General features: G+C 36.9%; 1 protein-coding gene across 16 annotated transcripts in view; it reads right to left on the bottom strand.

Annotated features, from left to right (window-relative positions):
- Window positions 1-18,807, bottom strand: part of SALL1 (spalt like transcription factor 1) — a 247,433-nt gene that overhangs the window by 112,015 nt on the left and 116,611 nt on the right. For all 16 annotated transcript variants that reach the window (XM_054199755.1, XM_054199754.1, XM_054199756.1 and 13 more), the window contains one exon: window positions 3,033-3,310. The gene's annotated coding sequence lies outside the window, so the exon portion shown is untranslated. The remainder of the gene's footprint in view (window positions 1-3,032; window positions 3,311-18,807) is intronic.

Below are 18,807 nucleotides of genomic sequence, written 5' to 3'. Positions count from 1 at the left end.
TGGCAAAGAGAGGAGCCATCAGCCAAACATGCAAAACTGCTGCGTTCTACTTCACACAGTTATGACTCCAGACAGAAATTGGGTGGAAATTGAGCAGATGACTGTGGAGTGTGTAGGAGGGCAAGTCTCATTGTTAATCTTGATGTTAGAGACACTTGTGTTACTGCATGAATCCTTCCTGTCTTTTTGGCCTTTTAACCTTTCTCTGTTTAATCTTTTTCTGCTTTCATTCATTTCCTTTATTCCTTGGTGTCAGGGCCACAAATTAGAGAATTTGAATCAAATTTCCAAAAGGGTGAAAGAATATTTGATCACACATAAGCATATTTAATCAACAAGGGTGGTAGTCATGAAAAAGTAAGCACCATAGCTCCCTACTTTTTTCCTACATAGATGTACACTGACTCCTACTCCTGTACGACAATGCACTGAATTTGAAGAGGAGGTTTTCATAGTCCTCTCACTCTGGAGAGGGTAAGAGTGCTGGGCAACCTGCATGGAAAATACAGATGGAAAATACAGGAAGACCCTATTACACTTATTACAGTCAGTGGTTATCCTGGCAAATACCTCACTGAAGACCATATGGAAAGCCCAGGCTCACACTTGTCGAAGACTTCTTAGGAGTCTTAAGACTAGACCTGTACACAAGTTGGTTCCTCACATAAAATTTCTCCTTCCCACCTTTTCTCACTGCAGAGAAGGAAAAGAAGCTAAAACAGGGGTCCTCTTCCTTAAGATGAGTTGGTAAAAATCAAACATCATTTGCATGATGTTTCCAGTGAAATTTGCAGAGGATAAAGGGCTGTATAGGCCAAGACAAACCAGAAGCTCTACAAGTGGAGGAGGACTGTGTTTGTTGGCTGAGTTTAGGAATCAGTTGAAGCCAGACTACAGAGCCAACAACAGCTGTTTCTAAATTTTTTTTTTTTTTTGAATCTCAGCACAGCATGCAAGTAATTTGTTATGGACTTGAACTGGAGAAGCCAAGTATATAGTACTGTGGAACTGAAAACCAAAAAATATAGTATTTCAGGTTAGGAGACCTGTAGCTGGTAAGCTGAAACCACTATTTGTGCTTGCATTCCATTTTCTAGCTTGGTCACAGCACTCTTGTATCCTGATATATTGAACTTAAATGCGCAGGTATTGCTTCACATGCACTTTGGCTTTTTTCAGTGTATACAAACATGCTCACAATGTTTTAAAACTACCACCAGACTTTACTACCAGCAAAATTAGTTTCTGGTTTTTTTGTTTATTAGAATGCAATTAAGACTTCTGCCCATGGATCCATCTGGAGTTTGCTGAAATATTTTGCCTAGTAATCCCAACATATTCTCATAAAACTGTTCAGCTGCTCTAAACCGAAAATGCCACTGCTCCCTGCCTGCACACACTATTTTGAAAGGTAGAAAGTGTAAAGTTGTACAGACTATAGATAATGTAAAAGTAATACATAACAGTATCATACTTACTGCAGCCCCTCTGTAGCTGTTAGGGTTGACTATTGTGGTTTCCCTCAATCCCTCTCCTCAACTAGTCTCTCATATCCACAGTTTTGGTAGGCTTTCCCATGGGCCATGCAAGGAACACATCACTCTCCACATATAGGTTATAGGTCTATATGGGACATCTTCTTTGGAGACATTTTTAATCCTGCATGAATTCCTTTGCGTGGTTGTACTACCCCACCTTCCAGATGGCTGGCAAAATACACATAATCATCTTGGATGTGGCAACAGCTAAGTGTTAAATGAGTTGGTCTTAAATGCAGATTTGATTGCCCAAGGAGACAGGCAGAAAAACAGGTGTTTTCAAAGAATATTTATTGTTATGGTAGCTAATCTGAAGTGTTTCAGAGTTATTTTAGGACAAATTCAGGACTAACAAAAGGAGAAGCAGAAAAAAATGTAATAGGCTGTACCCTGTTTTCTTATTTAAGACCAAAGTGTCATAAAATATTTCATATAAATAGGTAGGAGTAATAAAACCAAATGGGCATGACCAACTAAAATGTACATTATTTTAAGAGATAAGAGACAGATCAATTAAGACGATGTCTCAACCTATCTCTGGTAATTTATATTAGCCGAGGATCTGTCCCTAAGTATTAACACAGCAGTCTTGACCCTTTTTTTCTGCAATTCTAGATTTTCAAGACACTTTGCAGTTCAATGATACAGGGTAAGAAAAACTCTACTGCATGCTGCTTCTGGGTGATAACATAGCTGTCATCTGCACCAAAATCACTACATAGTTGTTTCTGTTTTCTAAAAGATAGAGTGAGGAATAACTATCTAAGTATAGGCACAAAGGCAATTTTAGCTATGTAAAATACAATTATACTAGCTAGAATTTCTTTTGGACACGATTAGTAACAAATGTCCCTTGTCCTGTGAAAATGTGCCAGGAAATTTTAATTGACTGCAAGTATCCAAGGTTGCCATTTAACACATCATCTGAAAGATGAATTTATTTGGCCCACACTTAACTACCATGTAACCTGCATTATGGTTTACAAGATGGAATGATTTCTTTTTACATGACAGTTATTGGGCCTACTTCTACTCGCTGTTATGCCAGTGAAAAATTTGGAACAAGTCCATTAATGGCTCTATAAAAGCAGGATAAAATTAGACTCAGGCCCACTATGCAATTTAATAATAATTAGTATTACAAACTAGGCCAGTCTTCTGCTTTTCCAATTGGTACCAAGTGGAACTGAGCACCAGATATCACATACTTCTAAGATACAAGATGCCTATATTAAGCCTTGGCCCTTCCACAGAGACCCAGGCTCATATACCTTGTCTGACATGACAAACAATGTGCTGAGACCACTGCATGCATGCATATTCCCTAGCACATTGGGAGGAACCCATCATGAAAATGCAGAAGAAAAGTGAGGAATTCAGAAAGAGATTTTTTATTATAATAACATTTACCTGCAAATCACTAAAGAATTACAGATTCTTTTTATTAACCTCAAAAGTTTTGAGCCACTTCTCTCTTGTATAGTTTGAGCCTACCTTTTCTTGTGAGTTCAAGGTTTTCCACAGCTTTAGATCAGGCAGGACTTTCTCTTCTGTTTCCTGACAGGGTTATCATGCTATACAGAACAGCTTTTTTCCTAGTATGGACTTCTGCTTTTTTACTGCTTTTTCAAATTCAGAAGCTCCAGACCTTCCTGGGGACAGCAGTACAGATTCAGGCTTCATGAAGTGGGTCTGCTTCTGGGGTGTTTTCAAAGCGGATGTCCTAGCTTGCAGTCTTACTTCTCTGCAGCCAAACATCCTTGTAGGGTTTCCTGAAATGGAGAATCACAGCTTACATGTCAAGAAAAAACAAGGGCAGGTGATTAGCATATGCTGTAGTACAAAATGACAAAGATTATCCACTGCCCACAACCAGTTTTCATGATCTCCAAGTACCAAATAGTAAACACACAGTAAGTGCTCAAGTGCTCTACCTAATAGAAGCTTTCTTTTTATATCAATCACTACGTTACTTATTTCTGTAATTTATTTATTGCAATACTCGATTCAGAAGCCCAAATATATAACAGGACTATAAAAACACTAGGAAGTGAAGTTTAAATTCAGCATCTGGTGAAGGTATGCTCTAAGAGTGTAAGCTAACAGGTGGGTGGGAAGGGGTTATTGATTTCTTTTCAACTGTTGTTCTAAAAATAGTAATTTTAATATATACTCAATTTGGAAGCATTTGAAGAGAACTAGATATATTGTTTTATTCATAATCTGTTCTGTACAAATTAAGCCAAGCATTCGGTCACTGCACAAGCCACTGTACTTAAGCGCAGCTCTGAGGAAGAGACAGTGGGAGAAGAAGGAAGGTAGAAAGAAAATAAGGTGCTGTATCAAGAGACAAACATTGGGATTTGTTCCCCTGCTTAAGAAATGAGCTAATTTGTTAGTACTTTCTTGGGAAATTCACACTCTGAAGTGAGCAAACACAACCCAGTGACTCTTGTTCTCGCCCTTCTATTGTTGGTGTTGCATTACCAAATACTGCTCATTGCTTGCGTTTTTAGATTGTAAACTGTTGCTAACCAACAGCTTTACATGGATCACAAATATATGAAAAACAGTGTTTCCTTCCCACGTCTACTGGCAACTGGCTGACTTGAAAAAGTATGTTTCTATCTGTTACGGCACATATACAGGTTGATAGCTTTCAAATTATCCCATTTATGTTAGAACTGGTAAAGTGATATTCTATTATTTCATTGAAAATAAAATGTATTGAGACATTTCACATTGTTTTTCATTTTCCTTGTGTTTCAATATTCTCTTAACTTTGATTTGTGCCATCTAACAACTAAAAGTTATCCAAAATAACTGCCGCAAATTACATCCATTACATTAAAGATGATCTGTGTTTATAAAACTAGATTGTTTTATGAATAAAATACATTGAGAAAATATAGCTGTCTCAACAGCAATTTTGTCAGTTAAAAATACAGTGATATGGCTTGAATTTCTACACTTCAATGCATCTCATGAGGGAGTGAAATGCTTATTAGATGGTAGCATCCATTATTCTCCAAATCTTCTTTTATATGCCTATTTTAAGTATTTGATTATTGCCTGGCTAATAATAGGTGCTTCTTCAGTCAAAGAACAGACTAGAGAAGATAGTGTAAATTGTAGCGTATAATTGCTCACTGACTGCCACTGAAAATGTTTAGCTACTACTGTATGACAATCTTCCTCTAATGTCTGCAGCCACTGTTTCGTGTAACAGCAATTAAAGCTGTTGGAATCAGGAAAAACCCACCCAGAAAGCAATCCCACCCCATTAATTCTTAAGTGCATAGAATACTTCAGAGGACAGGCAAGCCCACCTGGGGCCAGTGAAAAGAAATCTCACCAGACATTGGTCTACTGGGGGCAGGAGATGGGTGGTGAAAAGGCTGTAAACCTCTGAGTTCCATAACACTGCCTTCCACAGCTCCTTCCCTGTCTTTGCCTCTGCTCCTTCAGTTTAGCCACCATGGTAACCACACAGTTACCATGGTGCATTCCTACACTGAACATGCACACAACTGCATCTGAATTGAATTCGGAAAGGGCCAAGGAGGCTGTTAACCAAAAACTATTTCTGAGACTGTGTTATGGAGGAAGATCTTGACAGTACAGCAGTTTGGTGAAACAGAGCAGTGAAGCACGCTGCCACAAATGGATCAGCATGTTGCAGACACTCAAAAAATTCCAAAGCTGCCCAGAAAACAGCAGGCTATGAAGGAACTGAAGCAAGAAGTTACCCCTGGAGACTGATGATTTTATCTTTCAGCATATTCAGAGATAATCTTCAAGGGAAAGATAAATGGATAACCCACATTTGAATTGAAAAAATACATGGCTCATCCCCCAGCCTCCAAAGATTTTAATGAAGCGATTGGAGAGAGACCTATGCAACATAAATAGGAAGCATTTCAACTACTCTGCGTCCTCTGTAGTGTCAACAGAGCCAGACTGGAAGCACCACTAGCTGGTCTCAGTGACAAAAGCTACGCAGGGTATTGTGGGACAGAAGAAAATGGCTATCTTTTATGAGTGCCAACTCACAGGCTTGCCACGCGTGTTCAAGAGGCTGTTAATTTTCTGAACTACTACAGGTGCTCAAACCATCCTGCCCCATTGCTTCCTACCCCCAATCAGAACACTCACAAATTACTGTGGGCAATTTTGCAATAAGCCAATTGTGTTATCCAACCCTTTAACACTTAGAGAAGCCTTTTTATCCAGCAACAATGTAACAGTGAAGGTGCCAACAGATCCAAATGGGCTCTGGAATGATTTATTCGTCCTAGGCTTCTAAGCCCCTTTTCCTCAGTATTAATGCTAAGATTAATGTGTCCCATCAGTGTGCTGCCAACAGGAACTTTAATAAAAGCAAGAACAACTAGTTGGCTCAGCTTTCTTTCTACTTAAGGTTAGGACATCATAAAAACAGTAGCCTACAAAGGCTTTCCTTTTAATTTACGTATTACTTTACAAAATGAAAGTAATTCCATTCAATTTAACGAAAACACACAGATTACAGGAACATAAGTACATCACTGCCTAAAGTAATTCAATAGCCAATTTTTTAAAAGGATAATTGTAATATGTTTGTATATTTTTAAACGGTGCATATGCATCTTAAAACTTTTTAAAAACTTAGTGTAGGCAGATGTATTTGAAAATACCCAAAACAGAACATATACAATACTTCAGAATTCATAATGACAATGAGTGAAATCCATAGAGTAAATGACAGAGAGGATGTACCTACAAATTAACATTAAAGAATTTCTTAGATGTGAGGGAATACTTGTTTATGTAAGTATGGTTAAACCTCGGTCCCTTCAAAGTCTGTTTATCCACATCTATTACCGTGGACAATCCAAGTATACCATGTTGATGGTCTCAGCAGTGTGGACACTTGTCCTTTATTTCACATATGCCATTAAAGTCTACAACTGCCAATGAATCCCAATCAGCTGGACTAGATTTTGCCCAGGATGAACTTGTGCTTAAGAACTCCTTCTCTTCACTGGCCTTTCAACTACATAGTTTCTACATCCTACATCCTCAAGTGTCCAATTACAAAATTCAAACCCATCAAAGTCTGTCCAGAAAAGCTTGAAGGCACACCTAATGCATGCTATTTGAAAATATAACTAAAAAAAACAACCAAAAACTCTGTGCTCAGAGTTGCTGAGACAGTTTAGTGGCATTCCAATTAACTGCAGTGTGACAAAATCACCTAAATGGACTGTGAAGGATACTGCAGATTGTACATTGCATATTTGAATGCATAAAGTGTATCCATTTGGTATGTAACTGCAAAGCTGCCTAAGCCATTTAAAAGTGAACTTTCAAATTCATTCCTGATCACGTAGTTATACTACAAAATATCCCCATTTCTACCTGAGAGATGTTTTAAGTTCTTTTTCTTACTGTCACCAATCTTCCTGCCTTCTTTTGTGGAAAAAGTATGTATGTGTGCTCGTATACTTTTCTTTCTTCCCATCCCCTGTAACAATTGTTCACCTAGATCAGGCAGCAAAACTGCAGAATTGGTGGGTGGTGGTGATGGGTGAGTGGAGCAGAAACTCCATTTCCCCCTAAAAGGCAGAGGTCGCTCAACTGAAAGAACAGAAAGGCCTTTTATTCCTATAAAGAAAAGAAGAGGAAAAAGCTCTTCACAGTGAAGATGAAAAATATTGTATTTGAATCCTGGGAAGAACTACTTCTTCCTACACTGGAGAATAGTCTATTCACAGCACAATTTGAATAGCCTTTAGCTTTTCAAATATCTGCAATTGGCAAAAAGGATAATACGCATCTGTTTACATTTATTTTTATTTTTAGAAATTATTTTATGATCACAGTATGTATGCCACACTAAGACATTTCATATTATTCCATTCAAATGAGGACGTTAAAATTTCTTAATCATCTCAGGCACTTGGATTTGAAACTTCACCTACTTGGCTGTTATTTCAGCGTAGTGTAGGCTTTGACTTGTTGCCTCCGATTTTTAATGATTACTTGCATACTCCTACAAACATAGGACTTGCAACTAGCAAGAAAAAAAACCCTGGGAACATAACTTATACCTAAAGGTCTAAATGGATATATAAAACTGACAAATAGTTGACCAAATGCAGAATAATATATTATTCAGTGAACCCCACTTTTTCGTTTTCTGAAATGTCTTACAATCATTTTGAAAATTCTCAAATGTTTTCTAGAAATACATGAAATGTAATCCTTGAATTGCCAATGATTTCTAATTACTAATGGCAAATACTTGTAAACAAAGAATTTTGTATAATGTTGGTTGGTGATATAAATTGTTATATTTCTAGTGTTTTATTAGACACATTACATGAATCAGTCCACAATGTACAAATTGAGAACTGTAAAAGTAAAAATTGACATTTAGCAGAGAGAACTTTCAAATAGAGGTAATTATATAATTCCTTTAATCAAGGGACACAAGCAACGTCACATGACAATCTAACACAATCTAACCATAAAGGTGCAGACCTGGTTAGGAATACTTATGTTTTAAACCAGCGTTGTCAGTTTATGCTGTGCTTGGTGAATACCAGCGAAACACAAATTCAGAATGTTACAGTCAGAACAAAAATTTCCTGCATATAACTTGTCAAGCTTTTAATCTTAAGCTTTACATTTTGTAAAGACTCCCACTATTAAGCTTTTTACTAATTGTATTAATAAAGAGTGGCAGACATATACTATTGCTGATATTAACCTGAGAATAATAATGGATTTTTAATTAAGAAGTCTGGTACAAAAAGTTGGAAAGAGAGGTATACCCATTGAGCCCAAGTAGAATCATTGATCCCAGTTTCTGCAGTGAGCTTGGAAAGAACTCATCAGATAAATGGCTTGAGGAATCAACGTACCTCTAAATTTTATTTTACCAGCTGAAACTACAACCAATGATTTGTTGTAAAATCCTGTGCTCATCTGTATTTGAAATAGGGGAGACCCAGGGTCTAGTCTTTTCCAGTGAAAGGTTAATGGCCTGCCACTACCTTCCTGCATTAAGCTGTTTTCTGTTAGAGCTTGTTGGGAGGAAAAAAATGCCACCCATAAGTCCTATTTTATTTCCATACCATCTTCACTTCTCCATTTTAGTGTTGCTGTTGGTTTTTGCTATTTGCATTTCCTATCTCATGCTGCCTTTGAATACTGACTGAAGACAATTTGTCCCAGTTCAACACCCCAGACTTTGAGAAAGTCTAAATATGGATCCAAAGGTTGATAACAGGCTGAAACAAATCACCACTGTAAAACCCCTGAAGTATGCAGCAATCCAGACTGAGGTGCCTTACAGCGTGAGCCTACTTGATCTTGAGAGTTGAGAGCAGAATATGGTTGGCACCGATAGGATTACTTCATTTTTGGAGAGCAGATCATGCAGGCATCTACCCAGGGTAAGGGGAAGCCCTACAATTATGTTTTTCTCAACTAGTTAAACCATCTCTAATTAATTATGATGGTTTCAGCTAAAACTTTCCATATGAGCAATTCAAGCTGGACTCAACACTGAACAATCATTGTATTACTGAAATGCTTTGGTGTATTCTAGAGTTCTAACTTTTTGATTCAATGAGAAAACCAAAAATTGAGCAGTATATGTTATCTCAATCCAGGAGATTTATAAAACTCAGATACCTTGTGATTGTGTTGCTACTTTAGCAGGATAAAAATTCCTTTTCACCCCCTTCACTTTGCAAAATTTCCCCATAGCTGTGTCTTAAAAACGTCAAACATACTTTACTGTTTCCAAATAAACACATCATTTTTGGCAGAATTAGTAGACAAGAAAGGTAGGGGCACTGTTGTTATAGGAGTTCATATAAAAAGCAAATTTTAATGTTTCAAAATTTAAGACTTTCCTAAAGTTTTAAAATACATCCTCCCTGACTCCATCTGTATTATTGTCAAAAGCATTACAAAGTGTCCCTTTGGAAAAGTAAATCTGATTAATTAGCATCAGTTTCCATTGTAGAATTCAACAGCTATATAAACAGCCATAGACTTTTCTTAACAAGTATTCTGTTATTGTTTTCAGCATTGTTAAAATCTAAAATGATTTAATTGTCTAACCATTGTGTTCTGTGCATTGTTTGCAAAGTTTGTCAAGTGAAAAGAATTTTTCTTACAGTCTTCTAGAATGATACTGAAACACACTTTTCTTCAGAATTGCTCTAACACAGTATACAAAAGCAGGATTGTTTTTAAGTAGCAATTCTGCACATAAAGGGAAAGAAAGCAGAGAAACTGGAGACAACTGAGAACATGAAAATGCCAGAAAACAGACAGTTTTCACTGCAGTACTCTATTTCAATAGAAAGCTTGCATCATTGGTGATATCAATGAGATTAAAAAAATGCAGCTTTCATAGTTGTCTAGCAAGAATATGGTGATTTCGGCTACAGTTCCCCATCAAAAAACCTATCACTACACAGTAACAGTGCTTGGATATTGACTCTGTCATGGCAGTTTAGATTTTGTGCAAGAAGCTAAGTACACGGAGACCATTACCCACAGAAATCCCCACATCTCACAGAAATTACTGCTTTGAAGGCACTCCTGCCCCATATCCTTGTTGACCTCAGTTCACAGCAAAATAAAGCAGGGCTACAGCTCTCAACCAGCAGCAAGGCACCCTCTCAGGAAAGGGATTCACATCACCAGCTCCTCCTGGAGCCAGCTGATCACGGGCCAGTGTGGAGTAGCTTGCACTGCCTGCACTGCACCAACTTAATGCTGGAATTGCAAAGACTTGAGTTTTTAGCTCTGGCAATCTAACACCTTTCTTTCTTTAATATTTACTTCATACAAACAATTTCAGAAGTCCCCTGGCACTCTGCACAAATTCTGCTAACGCATAGTTCCATCAAAAATTAAGAGAGCAAAAATATGTGTATATGTTTACTTTCATATTAATACCCACAGAAATTCTTCAACTGTGATCTGTAAATGTAAATATAAATCAGGAAAAAAAAGTCAAATCCTCACAACGTTGACTTGCTTGTAACACAAAAAGCGGGATTTCAACATTCACCAGAGCAACCATAAATAACATGGCCACCTTTAATTTGGCCTCCAATATCTGACCAACCTTGATTTATCCACAGACAAAACCAAGCCTCTCTAATTCGTTAACCAATCACTGCAAGTCTTTTCTTACCAACCAATAATTCTGCCATCTCTAATTTACCAATAAATAATTCTGCACTCTCAAATTTACTAACCAATAATGTGACCAATTTGCTGACCAATGATTGTGTCAACTGGTAATACTGCCCCTAGCAAACAGTAATTTGCCAAGCAATATTTGGACTTTCCCCCCCCAGCAATAAAGAACTTCAGTGGTCTTGATTCAGTATCTACTACATTGGTCTGAAAGTGCTTAATGTGGATAGTTACTTTTTTACAAAGTATTTTCTTGCTGTGGGAATAATTGTTTACATTGACTGCATAGAAATTGCACGTCTCTCCTTAAATGCCCATGAACTAGAATATTGCTTTCCTGTTTAGCAATATTAGCATTTGAGGGAAGCCTATTTTTTCTGTTAGCGGTATTCCTCTGCATATTGCTAACTCCTCTGTTAGTACTGTTGTCATCATGCTGGGATTTGGCGACAATTCCACAGTGCTTGGACGGTGTGCATTGGTAAAGCAGTGACACTGCTAGCCAGCTCTGTCACCCTGCTGACCTTACCACCCAAGTTGATCCTGTCTGGGCAGATATTTGAGCAGAAAGAGTTCATATATAAAGCCATGTGATTGATTTGTTTTTTCTAATTTCTATGTCCCTTGGCTTGAGTGAAAAACAGGTCTTGAGTTATTGGTTTCTTTAAACAATAATAACAGCATTTTGAAGTCATGTAGTAACTTCTGCAATCAATTTTACCTCCAAGAAATGTTACCAATTTTGTGTAATTTTATTAGTTCATATTAAAGCCATTAGCTAACACAACATTAGCTCAGTGAGCAACCACTCTAACACCCATTTTACAGGGAAAGTCTACAGAGAATAAGGGTATAGCAGGAGTGACCATCAGCGCTGAAATTAGTAAAGAATTTCCAAGCTCCAAGCTGCTGGCTCAGACAGATACAGAAAACAAAGTATCTACAGGCTGTGGGCAAAATCACTGTAAAATTATACAACAGAATATTTGCAAAGAGAGAAACTGTGAGTTTGGGCACAGCTCTACGCAAAAGACAATAACCGCACCAGCTCACCTTATATTGTTCCTTGTAACCAACCCCCTAATATAGTTTACTGATTAATTTATTGCATATTGCAGGAAATTATTTAAAGCAACATTAATTCCAAAACAGAACAAAATTTTGAGATTTCTAACTTTTATGAGAAAAAAAAAAAAAGACACCTACATTTTAAATTCATATAAAACGTTAATTGTTTCTGTTAAAATTTCATCCTGGAAGTAGTAGACTGGAAACACATTCTAAAACTGCAGGCCTCCTTCTTTGTCTTTTTCCTTCCCATCTTGTGGGATAAGCACAACCTAAGTAGCACTGTTGCTTCTCACTTTTTATTTCATGAAGTCTCCTGGGATTCTTGAAAGAAGAGGCAGAAATGCCATTCTGGGTGGCTTTTCCCTTAGAGGAGGTTGTGAATAGGGAAAGTTAGCCAAGAAGGAAAAGGAGTTGGCCAAGAAGGCAGGAATTCCCAGAAGGCCAGAGGTTTGGTATGCTTAATATTCTCTTGGTGCTGGAGAAACAAGCATAATACAACTGAAGCTGTACTAAAGCTCATTTCCTGAAACTAGTTATATGACAAAAGTAAAATATAAAATCTCACTATCTGAGTTTTAAGGATAAGTAACAACTCTGATTACAGCTGCAGCAGTATTTCTGGTAAAGATTTCAAGTAGCCATAACATTGGGGGTTTTGTCCACAAATATTTTTTTTTACAAGCTTAGTCTTGTTTTCAGTGACAAACACTTCATTAGCCAATACTGGGATGATTAACTCGAATGGAAAAAGCAGTACTGTTTACCTGGTGAGTATGAAAAGTAGGTGTGATGAGATAAAGGCACCAAGAATATGTGTGCATGCATTTCTTCCTCATACAAAGCAGAAGAGGGTGAGAAAATGCCGTAGGAGATGGAGACTGCTGAGGCTTAACCTGTGAATAAAAGATAATGTAGGACAAGACAGAATAAACGTGAAAGCAGAAACATGCAGAACTAGCAGAGGGACAAGACGGTCAGCCATAACGCAAGTGACAGCAAATAGGAATGTGTCTACACCTTGAAAAATGAAAAGTTAAGTTTCTAGATGTGTGTAGCTGCCCACATTGCTCTTCAAAAGTGGGCATGAGAGGAGAAAAATTTACCCATCCAGGAGTTCCTAAGTTTGTTTTACAGTACGCATATGAGTATATCCATGAGGTTAGAGAGAACAGTACAAAGAGAAGTGTCAAAGGGAAAAGCACATTAAAAGCACATGAGCATATACATATAGTGTTAGTATAACATTTTACACTGCGGGGAGCATGACGATTGATGCAGGTGGGAAGGGAGTTTTGCCTTGTCTGGTTAAATTTCCTACATTAGAGTACTATTGATTTTCCTAAGTATATAGGATACTGTATATACCCCATTCTGCTACCCTTACACAGGTTAATTCTTTTATCCATTTCAAACCCAGTGAATCAATAACGGTGATCAGGTAGCTTGTGAGATTGCCTGGAAAACACATCCACAAAGTAAACCAAATACAATGGCCTGTCTATGTGACTTAAAGCTTAGCACAGCATTGAAAATCGCTAATGGAACACTGTGCCGTTTGTTCATGCTACGAGCAGTCAAGAATCATGCATAATGTAATAGTGCATCTGCTAACAGCAGCTCACACAAGCTAATTTAATCTTGTTTTAAACTAGACACAAGGAATTAATCTTTAAAGCTGCTCCCGTGATTCTCTTTGGCCCTTAAAATATCAAGGATCTTTCCACCTCCCCATTTACAATACTGTAAAGGGATGCATTTCAGTTATCATCATGTATTTACACTTCATCTACATTAGCTGGAAAATTGATGCAACTCCATAATTTATCAGTCTTAAAAAGCACATTGCTGGCCCAGTCCAGAAACTGTGTTTTGTGTTGTCACATCTGAAACTGGTATTAAGTCTCAGGCTCTACTGTGGAAGTTAGATACCCTAAATAATTAATATTTGAAAAGAAATAAATTACTCCACCCCCAAGTTTAGTTTGGCTGTATTAATTACATGAGACTGTCTCTCAGCTATTTGTGGTGTAGAAGTTACCTTTAATAGTAGTATTATTATTATTGTCTTAATCACTTGTATTGCTACAGTGCTATTGTGTTTGGTGCAAACTCTGAAAAAGACAGTCTTCACCCCAAATAACTTACCACCCACATATAAAAAAGATATAGACAGATTGGAAAGTACAAAAGGAAAAAAAAACAAAAACAGTATTGATGAGAAAGACAAGAAATAAAATACTCATAAATAGTAAACTTGACTTTGGCAAGATTTCAAGTTAGGAGATCAATTGTGAATTTTTGGATCTATAGCCAAAGAGAAATTTTAGTAGGACTTTGAAAGACAACAATGAATTACCTTTGCAAATGTTCATGGCAAGCTCCCTGTGATCATAAGGAAGAGTGACAGAAGAAAAATGCTCATAGGAAAAAGCAACAAGTGGGAGGTGGAGACTGGTCACTCATCACGACTGGTGTGGCATATGTTGTCTTGTTATTGAGAGGAGGATGACAGATAACAGGAAAGGAAAGAGTCAACAAGAAAACAAGTATTTTACTATGAGTGTGATGGAACTAAAGGAAGAAAAAATAAGGGGGGAGGGAAAGAAATAGTCTAGGTAAGAGGCTTTGTGAAAGGTTTCTGATCATGTGCAAGAGAAGCAATACTATATTTCAAGCAAAGTTTAGTATGCAAGAAGCAACAGAGGATGATGAGAATCTGGAAAAGAGTTTATGCTGCAGACAGAACAGGACAGGCTCTCTTTCAGAAATGGCTTTCCGAAATAATAATCTGAAATGATTCTACAATAATCAACAAGACCAAGACATGGCCTGGACATCAAATATTGGGCTAAGGGATGGTGACAGTAAGTGACATGATCAGGATGTTGGACACTGCAGTCAACAACAGATAAGCAGAAAAGACGTTTGGTTGTTGTAAACAGCTGTCAGCAAAAGTTTAAAGCTCTACTTCAACTGTGATACATTGAACATTGATGGAGAAACATCAGATGGCAACAGGCCAGTATTACACTTCAAAGAAGTAACATTCCATTTCTCAGAGAAAGAATACCAAAGTGCTAGCAAAGGATATCCACATGAAGAGCTAGTGCAACCTCCATGCTCATTGCAGGGGGGCTGGACTAGATGACCTTTAAACTTCCCTTCCAACCCAAACTGTTCTATGATTCTATAAGGACAGACTCACTGGAATCAAATGACAAAGCCTGAAATTGATTTAGAGGAGAACATCAGAACGTAGTTCAACAAATTTAGCGCAGAGACACAAAAGGAAAACAATGAGTAGAAATGCTAGAAAAGAGACCAAGAACACTTTTTAGAGAGAAAAAGTTAAATTGTGTTTGTATGATGCAGGGTTAACCCAGTACAGAGATACATGAGAAAGATATGTTCAGAATAACAAGTATAAAAAGGTCACCACATGGGGATGAAGTTAGAGGAAATGGACTGAAATGGAGAAAGAAAACAATCATCATGCACTGTGAGAGAAGAGGAAGAAAACTTTTGGGGAAGCACAGAGAAAGCAAGCAGGGAAGGCAAAGAGGTGGTTTCAATTTTTTTTTTTTTTTTTGGAAAACAAACTTTAGCAGGATTTTGAGTAGTGAGCGAGTAGTAATAACATAAAGGTGACCTGTACTTGTTGGCATAGGCTCCAAATAAAATTCAGAACAAAAAATACATTATGAAACCCGTGTGCTTTCATTTCTGATAAAATTTGATATTGATCTGTAAGTAAACACGCTAGCAAGCAGCAAACATGACAGAACTTGCTTATTTACTCAGGTCTAGAATGAAGGGAAACACTGTGCTTTTGTGGCATATTAGACTTGTAGGAATAGCAGAGTTAGGTCAATGCCAACATTCCACATTTTTCAATATCAATTTTAGATTCAAGACAGCCTTCCAAACCCAGTTGGAACCCTCAGGTTTTATTCTGCATCCTAAGAAGTACAAATATGCCCCAGATTTTCTGGAAAACTATAAATTGAAGTCCTTTGAAACCTGTTTAAGACCACTTCAGAGGTTGGTGAAGTGTTGCAGTTGGAGCATTCACTAAGGACTGTTCATAAAATACCTCTGCTTAAGCTTTAAACATAAACAAGCCTCATGTGATTCAAACCTAAGTATCTCCCACTCTGATTTATAGTAAATGTTTAAGGGACAAATAAGAAAAAAACACAAAGTCTGATAAGGACAATCTTTATACAGATACAAACTAATAGTCAGAGAAAGAGTTCTCTAAACCCATTCAGACTACTTCTTGTTAACATGAATTGATAATATTTCTTTAAACAGTTTCTGAACACTTGGCTCTGACCTTAAAAATGCACAATCCAAAGATCGTCAAGTAGTCAGAGAGTAGTGGAAAAAGAATAACAATAATAAAATTATACAATTTATACACGTCAACTTGATTCACAATAAGCACAGCAGAGCTTTAAAAGGGACTTAAATGTCAACAGGGTGTTATGAATGAAAGAACAGAATAAACATCCATTATGTTACAGAGTATGTGAAAAACTGCATGGAAAATAGAAATGAGGTTTGATTTAAGATTATGAACCCATAAATTCACTTGTACTTCTTACATGTTAAGCCTGTCTCATACAGTACTTATTATTATTATTTCTAAAGGAAAAAAACCCCTAACATCCTGTATAATCATTAGAATTTACAGGTTCCTTGTGTTTCCAGAAAATACTTTGTTGACTCCATTCTCATTTATAATTAATTTTAAGCTCCTTTCTGTTTTTTTTTAAATGCATCTTATCAAATAATTTGAATGATAAAACCTCTTTCTGTATGTACAAACATGCACACATAAATGATATGTAATATACACATCCAAAAATGCTTATCATTACTTTTCTCTCAGATATTTAATGTAATTTTAATACAAGATATCCAGTATAAACAAACATTTGAAAATAACATTTAGCAGAATTTCCTTTAGGATTAGATTTGAGGCTGTGAATGAGGCCTGAGCTGCAGAGCTTTTTCGTGGCCATAAAAGGAAAGTTTAAGTAAACAATACACTGTTTTTATTTAAAAAAAAGAAGAAAAAAAGAAAAATCATCCCATGCCAAGCCCAGTCAAAATGCATTATTAGGGTGTCCAAGAAATTATAGCTTGTGTCCATTAGTCCTTTCAGGGTTAATATTGATGCAGATATTATTTCTATCCACGGTACCATTTATTTGAAATATTATGACTGGGAGTAGCTGCAGCAGTGAATCAAATCAATTGATAGAGCAGTTAGCCCCGCAGTCAAGGCTGCCTTTACACCGTGCAGCGAGCATGAAATATTATGGAGATTGTTCTTTAAAGTGATCACTTTATCATCATTTGTCTGCAGCCCAGGCTATTCCTTCCTGCCTCGCTTCCCTGTTGGGTTAGAGCTGTCATAACTCAATCAGCCGTATAATGCTGTTCATAGCACCTCCGTAGCAGGTATTGAACCTGTCAAGGGCCACTGAGGGAATTATACTTACCCATTTTGACAGCTAGCAACACCACTCTGATATTTATGTCAGTTTATATATGTATGATATGTATTTCTTAAATGTAATTAGAAGCCTGTTTGTGTGTGATATATCTGAATTGCCCAGAGCTGCCCATGATTAAGACATTGATTTCTAACCTTGTGCATTACTGGAGAAGGGAATATGACAAGCTCCATCACTCAGGGGTTGCAGCTAACCTCTTCTGTCTATATACATCATATGAAATTGTCACTCTTGTTTATCTGTCCAGTAAAGTTGACTACAAAGCAACTGTTATTTTAGTTTGCTAAATAAACTAAAAGACTGTAAAACAAACCATCATCCCTGTCCCTCCAGAGCACTTGTGTTTTGCAGCTGTGTTACTTGGACTAAGGTCGCAAAGGCAGACCATGCTCTGAAAGCTGTGAAGATCACCATTCTCTTTGCTATATCACTTGTTCTCGTAGGTATCTAGAGCACACTACTTGGATTTCAAAGCGACATTTTTGTAGATATCCTATGTGCCAAGCAATAGAAAATATACTGTGCTACAGTTAAAAATATAATAAAGACAAATACGATCAAACAAACAAAAAAAGCCCCCCCAAACCCAACCACCTCTTTATGCTTATTCCTTTATTTTTGTTATGGTTTCAGAATGAGATCGTTACACAAAATAGTTAATGCATGTATGATCAGCTTCTCGACTCTTTTCCATCTTAATATCCTACCGTTTTGAGTAGATTATATTCTCCAAACCATTCTTCCTCTCATTGCAGAATTAATGCTGAAGCAATTTTTTTTTTTTTTTAAAGTTCCTAAAATAATTAGGTTAGGATTTCTGGATTCTAATTTAGACAATCCAGTTTCTCTTGCTCACTGGGCTTAATCTGCATAGATCTTTATCTCTGAAAATTCACAACTTTACTCTTACAGATTAAAAAGTGTTGGGTTTTTTTTTAAACTTTACAGTCAGGTTTTACCTCCATTTCACTCAAGAACTGATTTCCTTCTGAAGATATTTGGGGTCAAAGGTTTCAAACTTGGATAGATTTCAAAAAAGCATCTGCATTAGATTATGTTTTGAAAAATCCTCTCTGTAGGTCTGGGTTTTACAAAACCAAACCCAGGATTCTAAGGAAATTTCAAATCATCATTTTAGAGGATTAGAACTTTCCATGTGTTTAAATTCAACAACATAGGCGGACAGTTTAGGCTGTCTCCCATCATCAACAGAAATCCCCATTTGAAGATGACTTGAAGCTTGCTGAGATCAGAGATTAGAGTAAATTGTATGATCCTATTTCTGTTTTTTTACACAAATAACAGATGAATCCCAGAAAAATAATAAACCTGAAAACAGTGCTTACAATTAGATGCTAATTTTTGAAAGTATAACAAACTTCCAGAAAAATTCCCATTCCAACCTTAACATTACATTAACTGCATTTCATTTTGAGATTCAGGTGCTTACATGAAACAGAATC

Source organism: Rissa tridactyla, chromosome 4 (assembly GCF_028500815.1).
Source record: "Rissa tridactyla isolate bRisTri1 chromosome 4, bRisTri1.patW.cur.20221130, whole genome shotgun sequence".
Lineage (NCBI taxonomy): Eukaryota > Metazoa > Chordata > Aves > Charadriiformes > Laridae > Rissa > Rissa tridactyla.
This window is presented reverse-complemented; position numbering and strand designations above follow the sequence as displayed.